At 36.4% G+C, this 8,471-nt stretch overlaps 1 long non-coding RNA gene across 1 annotated transcript; it reads left to right on the forward strand.

Annotated features, from left to right (window-relative positions):
* The first annotated feature begins 2,924 nt into the window (after nt 1–2,924).
* On the forward strand, nt 2,925–6,316 carry LOC132882821 (uncharacterized). The gene is made up of 3 exons (XR_009654235.1): nt 2,925–3,298; nt 4,390–4,458; nt 4,555–6,316. It is a non-coding gene; the product is annotated as an uncharacterized LOC132882821 (long non-coding RNA).
* Nucleotides 6,317–8,471: the final 2,155 nt, after the last annotated feature.

Here is an 8,471-nt window from a genome sequence, read left to right on the forward strand (position 1 = left end):
TGGCCCCAAAGGACACCGAGCTGAACAAACAAATAGGCTGTGCCCGAATAAGCATACCTACATACTATTAGCACGTAAAAAGCAGAATGAAGGGTGTCTTAATATCCAGTAGGCATTTAATAGTAGCTGAATGGTACCTGGATGATCCATGACATCCACAGTATGCAAATGTACCACACTATGCTATAGCATCCATCTATTCATCCATTAGCCATAACTGCTTATTCTGTGCAGGGTCACAGGCAAGCTGGAGCCTATCCCAAGTGACTATGGGTGAGAGGCGGGGTACACCCTGGACAAATCACCAGCTCATCACAGATATCCTATAGCATGCTATCCCATCTTCCAGCTGGAGCCTCTGAATAATGAAAGAAAAATTCCACTCATAAAAATAATGCATCAGGAATTGTTTACGCGCGCACACACACACACACACACACACACACACAAACATATATATATATATATATATATATATATATATATATATATATATATATATATACAGTGGTGCTTGAAAGTTTGTGAACCCTTTAGAATTTTCTATATTTCTGCATAAATATGACCTAAAACATCATCGGATTTTCACACAAGTCCTAAAGGTAGATAAAGAGAACCCAGTTAAACAAATGAGACAAAAATATTATACTTGGTCATTTATTTATTGAGGAAAATGATCCAATATTACATATCTGTGAGTGGCAAAAGTATGTGAACCTCTAGGATTAGCAGTTCATTTGAAGGTGAAATTAGAGTCAGGTGTTTTCAATCAGTGGGATGACAACAGGGTGTGAGTGGGCACCCTGTTTTATTTAAAGAACAGGGATCTATCAAAGTCTGATCTTCACAACACATGTTTGTGGAAGTGTATCATGGCATGAACAAAGGAGATTTCTGAGGACCTCAGAAAAAGTGTTGCTGATGCTCATCAGGCTGGAAAACATTACAAAACCATCTCTAAAGAGTTTGGACTCCACCAATCCACAGACAGACAGACTGTGTACAAATGGAGGAAACTCAAGACCATTGTTACCCTCCCCAGGAGTGGGCGACCAACAAAGATCACTCCAAGAGCAAGGCGTGTAATAGTCGGCGAGGTCACAAAGGACCCCAGGGTAACTTCTAAGCAACTGAAGGCCTCTCTCACATTGGCTAATGTTAATGTTCATGAGTCCACCATCAGGAAAACACTGAACAACAATGGTGTGCATGGCAAGGCTGCAAGGAGAAAGCCACTGCTCTCCAAAAAGAACATTTCTGCTTGTCTACAGTCTGTTAAAGATCATGTGGACAAGCCAGAAAGCTATTGGACAAATGTTTTGTGGACGGATGAGACCAAAATAGAATTTTTGATTTAAATGAGAAGCGTTATGTTTGGAGAAAGGAAAACACTGCATTCCAGCATAAGAACCTTATCCCATCTGTGAAACATGGTGGTGGTAGTATCATGGTTTGGGCCTGTTTTGCTGCATCTGGGCCAGGATGGCTTGCCATCATTGATGGAACAATGAATTCTGAATTATACCAGTGAATTCTAAAGGAAAATGTCAGGACATCTGTCCATGAACTGAATCTCAAGAGAAGGTGGGCCATGCAGCAAGACAACGGCCCTAAGCACACAAGTCGTTCTACCAAAGAATGGTTAAAGAAGAATAAAGTTAATGTTTTGGAATGGCCAAGTCAAAGTCCTGACTTTAATCCAATCAAAATGTTGTGGAAGGACCTGAAGTGAGCAGTTCATGTGAGGAAACCCACCAACATCCCAGAGTTGAAGCTGTTCTGTATGGAGGAATGGGCTAAAATTCCTCCAAGCCGGTGTGCAGGACTGATCAACGGTTACCGGAAACGTTTAGTTGCAGTTATTGCTGCACAAGGGGGTCACACCAGATACTGAAAGCAAAGGTTCACATACTTTTGCCACTCACAGATATGTAATATTGGATCATTTTCTTCAATAACTAAACGAGCATGTATAATATTTCTGTCTCATTTGTTTAACTGGGTTCTCTTTCTCTACCTTTAGGACTTGTGTGAAAATCTGATGATGTTTTAGGTCATATTTATGCAGAAATATAGAAAATTCTAAAGGGTTCACAAACTTTCAAGCACCACTGTATATATGCACCCAAACTGATGCAGTGAGTAGCTTCTTACTTCATGAACAAACATGTGGGAAAATGTATCCCTTGCTCATGGAAAAGATGTTACTGTGTTTTAGAAGAGTCAAATTATTGGCCTGCATTAAGCAAAGGAAACAACCCCATTTACTCGTGATATATACATTCACCACTCAAGCATAAGCTTCATCTCTTTGCGCCACCATGCAAAGGGCAGAGTCGAGTACTTCCACACCGACAATGGTTTAAGATGTCTAATGCTGTCAGATGAGAGGAAATGCTCAGAGCAACAAATTGTACTTGACAGTAGAGAGTGTAGCCTAAATTTGGGCAACTATACATTTAATAGGCCACTGTATAATACTATTTTATTGCAAGTAAAACACATCTTAGTTTTTATATAACACCTTGTAATTATACTCATTCGCCAGTTTACAGTTATACCTGGTGTGTTTTGTAAGTGTACAGTTACTGACTGTAATGGATCTATTGCTCTGCAGTATTTGTCACCCACCTTCTTCCTGTCCAACAGTGGAAAGGAACCACCACAGCTGACTAGATATTATTTTCATGGTGGATATTTCTTAACACAGCAGTGACACTGACAAGTTATTTGAATGTTAATGGATGTGGCACTGGTACAAGTAAATCTGAGATTTTTATCTTCAGTGTTATGGCTGAGCTGAGAAACAATCCACGAACAAAAATATCCAGTCAGGAGTGATGCTGTGCTTCGACACTGACCTCTGATGAAGAATCAAAGGAAATTTAACATAAATTATGCTCTTTTCTTTTTAATAGAGTTACATGTTTTATACCACTTTGTTTGATGACTGTATGGGAGCAAGATATTCCTGTATGACTTCAGAGAAAAAGGTGTGTGCATCTGGAAGGGAGGTCTTTGTGTGGCAGCATTTCAGCTGTGTACAAGCCATGTAGATACACGGTGCAAAATTAAATACACCCAGACACACATACCCCTCTCTTTATTACCGCCAATCATTTTTCACATACACAAGTGTCTAAGAGTGCACGTATTGGTGCACTTTCAAAAAATAAAATAAATAGGTAACTCATGTTACTGATAGTAGTCATGGTGTTGATGTACTTACATTAACTAGGAAATTGCAAGTGAGAAAAGGAAGTGTGTGTTAATTTCTACCACTCACCACTGAATTCAGGTAAGAGAAAACTTCAAACTTTTCATGATTCAAAATGTGTTGTATTTTTCTGAATATAAATATTTACTTAAATTAATTTTAAAATAATCATTTTTTATATTTTTCAATATTTTTGTTATAATGAAAGCTTATTTTAGGCTTTGTAATAATTATTTCACTGATTCAATTTACCTCAATTTACCTTGCATTTTAATGAACAAATTTACTCAAATCTAATATTCTGAGAACCTAAATATTATAGACAAAGGATTTATTTATATTTTCTGAAATTATGTCGCAAATCTTGCTGACTGTGAAACAAAGAACAACATCGAGTTTATTTCAGTCTGCTAATTTGATTTGACAAGTGCCATTCCATTGATGCTGGTATTTAGTATAACAGCACTGTTACATTTCACTGTTTGTGTCACTCAGCTTGTCTGTTCCCCACATACATTTCCAATTATAGCAAAAGATCTTTACATTGAAACTGTTAATACACTCACTACGGGCTGTTAGTCACTCTTTGCATCTCATGGCAATCTGCAACTCTCTATCCAGCTGTGGCTTCATTGGGAACTATTTTAGCTGACGTAGCAAAAATAAACAAAATATTTAGCCATATTGTGTCTGAAATGTAAGTAACTGAATAATAAGTTCTTGTTTTGAGAACTGTTCTATCAAAGCAACATCACACTCACAACAATGCTGTTGTACTGAGTATTCACATGGCTGATTACCTGCAGCGAAATCACAGTCACGCTGTGTCATATTCAGTACAACAGCACTCTTTTTCATGTGATATTACTTAATTCACTGGTTAGTGTGAATGCAGTTTGATAGCATTTTACCAAAATGTTATGAACTGAATGTTTCTTAAATATGTTTCATTGTGTCATGTCAAATAACCATCGATGACTGACTTTAACAGTTTTTAATGTGTAGAAGCCTTAATGCTTTCTGTAGTAGACCATAATAGTTTTGTTAATAATCATTTGTCCATTTACTTATTTATTTTAACTCAGCCAGGAAAGGCATGTAATGTAAAATTTTACATGACATAATATGTAAAATTCAAAGAGCAGCATTTTTCCCATGTCAATTTCATCTAGGTTTCCTTGTGGTGCATCCTTCTCGTGGCTTCAGCAGATTTTCATCTCAGTGGCCTGTCTGTGACTTTAGTAAGTGGCCGTTATAAACTTGTAGAAACCTTGCACTTTACACACACACAAACTACACAGTACACACTCTGTCTCACTTTGATTTTGTTTTTCAAGGCTGTTCTGCTACGATACCACTTCACACCTTGTGATCATGGACGTCAGATATTCTGAGGACTATTATAACCCAAGTAACCACAGATATCCTGGGGCACCGTATTCAACCATTCGCCCTCCTGTTTATTATGATGACCTGATGATCAGCATCTCCCTCATCGCTGGTGTGTGTGTAAGCCTGCCAGCTTTGATTTGGGCTCTTCATGTTCTTTACACTCTCCACAAACAAGGAGGCCAAATTTCAACCTTCATCATCCTCCTCATCATCAATGACTTGGCTGAGCTGCTTGCGAGTGCAATTATATCAACATATTTAATAGACAGCCTTGTAAAGTCCAGTGCTACAAGATCTTTCAATTCTTCCACTGAAGTGTATTTTACAGATATCAGGATTTTTATTCATTTATTTATTACATGTAGAATCTGTGGTCTTTTCCTCCACCAGCTTGTGGCTCTGAAGAGCGTGCTTTCTCTCAAACACCAGCTCTGCTCTGCTCATGTCTTCTCTCCTCTCTGCTCCACCATTTCCTGCATCATTCTGTGGCTGATTGTCTTTGGATTGCAGTTCATAAATATGTGGTTCAATGTGATTTTTAGCTTTTTGCCTTGTTGCATTTTAGTCATCACATGCATACTCACTTGCAAAGCCTCTCCTGCATCTGACCACATCAAGCCCAGCTCAGCAGTGCTGATCGTTTCCACATTCACACTTATCACTTTCTGCACAACAGCTGGCCTTGTGCTTATCTTCAGATTTAATTATGGTCCATTTTACTTTTATGAACCGGAGTCACATCTCTCAGTCTATTTGATCAGAGTGATCTCAGACCCCCTGCTGTGTGTACTGGTCTGTAAGGAGCAGCTCAGGGTTCATAAACAGCAAACTCACACAGACATGAACACTGATCAGAGATCAGTTTGAGGTGAAGACCTGAGTCTATGAAGATATCAGAAAATACCAGAAATGTTCTTATGGTTGTCATCATCAGGCAGCTACCTTCTTGAGAATTGTGGATAAAATGGCAGTTTGTAAATGAAAAGAGAAGTGAAAAATCTATGACATATCAAACAACAGCAACACCAGGAAAGAATCTTGTGTGTGTGTGTGTGTGTGTGTGTGTGTGTGTGTGTCATTGTAACTGTCTACATTACAACATCGCAAATATTACAGCAGATATTTGCACCACTGGAACTTAAGCTCCCTCAGAGCCAAGATTGAATATAAATTTCCATCAAAATACTGCTTTTAATTTTTAAAATTTTGTTATTATTCTGCACATACAGTATTTATTCTTCCTCAGTGACTGGGATTATATCTACATTAAATTTTTTTAGTTAATCATAGGACAGGGAGATGGCTTAATTTGGGATTAGGGGACTCTTGATATGTTTTTTTTTAATTGTGTCAACAATGTGTGTACAGTAGAATTAATTCCATGTGCTTTATGGAAATTTTCACATTACCTTCATGGAAATTATGATTATTGTGTTTTAATTAACTTCAGTTAACCACAATTGGCTGGCCAGATATTAATTCTTATAATCTTATTCTGCTTGCTATTCACATCGATTAATAGCAGTCCTTAGTGCTTTTAGGAACAGCATTTTCTTTCATCATTTGCAATTCTTCCTCACTTACAGTGACCGAGCGATTAGCCAACATTTTACTGAGTTGCTTGAGGTGATTATTGAGAAATAGTCTGAATTTCTCAAACAATCAGTGCACACAATCTTCTTTCATTGCTTGTGTATTTCTACTGACACCAATTAATTTGATGTGGATGCCAAAAAATAAACATTTTATTTTATGATAGCGATGTATTTTTTATCACTGTAAGACGTGGCTTACTCCTTCTAACACAGTTATACCAACTCCCCCTGATTATTGCATTCAAAAAGATGTGGAATTGTAACAAAAATAGATTTGCTCATTGGGGGATAAATGTTGATATTTCACATCAAAAATAAAATCAGAAAATGTATAGAAGAGGATTGTATATTCAATGCTTGTGTAAATTGCTGCTGTTATGAAGGACATCCAGTCAATAAACTGCTGTGTAAAAATGGTGTTACACTTGAAGAAACCTGAACTAATTTTACTGATGTGTTGAAATTATTATTTGCTCAGGACACAATACCAGAAAAGATTCACCAATTACAGTCATTACATCTTGGAAAAAAAGGGGAAAAAAAGTTTCACAGCTTTGTCACATGGGACTGCACTGGTAGCTCAGAGATTTAGGTTCAAACTTAACAAGGTTTTTAACTCTCAGCCGCTCAGTTCTATTCTTGATGGTATTGTACCACACATAAGTTGTTTGTGATAAAATCATCTTCTGAATAAATAAACAGCTGTTGCTCAAGAGCATAAAGAGGTTACAGTGATCCCCAGAACACAACAAGACACAGAAGAGTTAAAAAAAGTGTATTTTATATAAAAAGGAGAAGAGATGTAAAAGTAGAAAAACAAAACCAAACAAACAAAAACAACAAAGTAATTGAGTCATGTTTGGCTATAATTTTCGAGCAGTTGTCGTGTGGTTCAGTGAGGGACCAATAGGCTTTGGATCAACTGCAATAAAGTAGCAACTGAAGATTATTATTATTATTATTATTATTCCCACTGCATTACTAGTTATTCTCTTTTGTTCTGAGTGTTTTAAAATGCATCAATGACAACAGCTCTTCGCAACATTATAATCATTTACCATTTAATGTCACTGATGCAAAGGGCAGATTAATGACGGTGTTTTATTTGAAACATAAACCCACAAATTCAGCAAGTATTTCATGCAGTAAATACCACATTACATTAAAAAATATATTTTAAAACTTAAATGAATTTAAAATAAATTAATTTTGCAGAAATGGAAGTTGATAAATGAATAAAACAACACATGGATAATAATAATAATAATAATAATAATAATAATAATTGTTGTCTTCATTGTCATCATCATTTCCACTGCATATTTTTCACCCTCAATTCTAAGGCTTTAATAAGTGTTTAAAAAATGATCATAAGTATTTTGATAAACATCATCAGCACGAATACCTCTGAAAAAAAGAACACAACAACAAAATAAAACTATATTTAATTGATTATAACTATGTGTAATATTTATTTATTTATTTACTTGGATTAGACTCTAATACACTGATACTGTAGATCAGTTTATATTAACGTGTGAGTAAAATGAAATATTTAGAAAAACACCACGATTTCACAAAAGTTGAATCACAGAATCAACAGTTTAAAGCCATGTGGATAAGTTAACATGGGGCAGCCTTCGGCTGAGGCGTCCTTGAGTGAGGCACCTAACCCCAACTGCTCCCCGGGCCCTGTTAGCATGGCTGCCCACTGCTCTGGGTATGTGTGTGTGTTCACTGCTTCAGATGGGTTAAATGCAGAGAGGAATTTCACAAGTATACATGTGATGAATAAAGTTCTTCTTTCTGACCAATCAGATTCAAGAATTCAGCAGTGGTGTGGTATAAATGACACATGATACCATCTTTCTCTTTTCCTCTTTCAAATTTTTATTCCATCTTCTACAGGCTTTCACTCACAGATGAAACATTCTGTTCGGTTTAAGTTCAATCCAGGTTACCAGAGTTCTGCACAAAACTGTGAGTTATTTCACATAACAGTGATTTTTTAAAGAATGACTATTTGTAGACAGGATATCAAATCCTGATGAATTATTTTCAGAAATATGTTGCAAACAGTATTGATGAAATTGCGTTGTGTTGATGTTTCGAATGCCAGATTTTTTCAGCAATTAGAAAACAACTTTTGATTTGTCCAGCTCCATTTGTACTTAGTTACATTATGAAGGTTTCATTGGTCTGCTTGTGTAGTGTGATGTGAATGTGGAGGTGAAGTGTTTGGAAGTTATGCAAAACAATTTATTTTA

Source organism: Neoarius graeffei, chromosome 3 (genome assembly GCF_027579695.1).
Source record: "Neoarius graeffei isolate fNeoGra1 chromosome 3, fNeoGra1.pri, whole genome shotgun sequence".
NCBI classification, from domain to species: domain Eukaryota; kingdom Metazoa; phylum Chordata; class Actinopteri; order Siluriformes; family Ariidae; genus Neoarius; species Neoarius graeffei.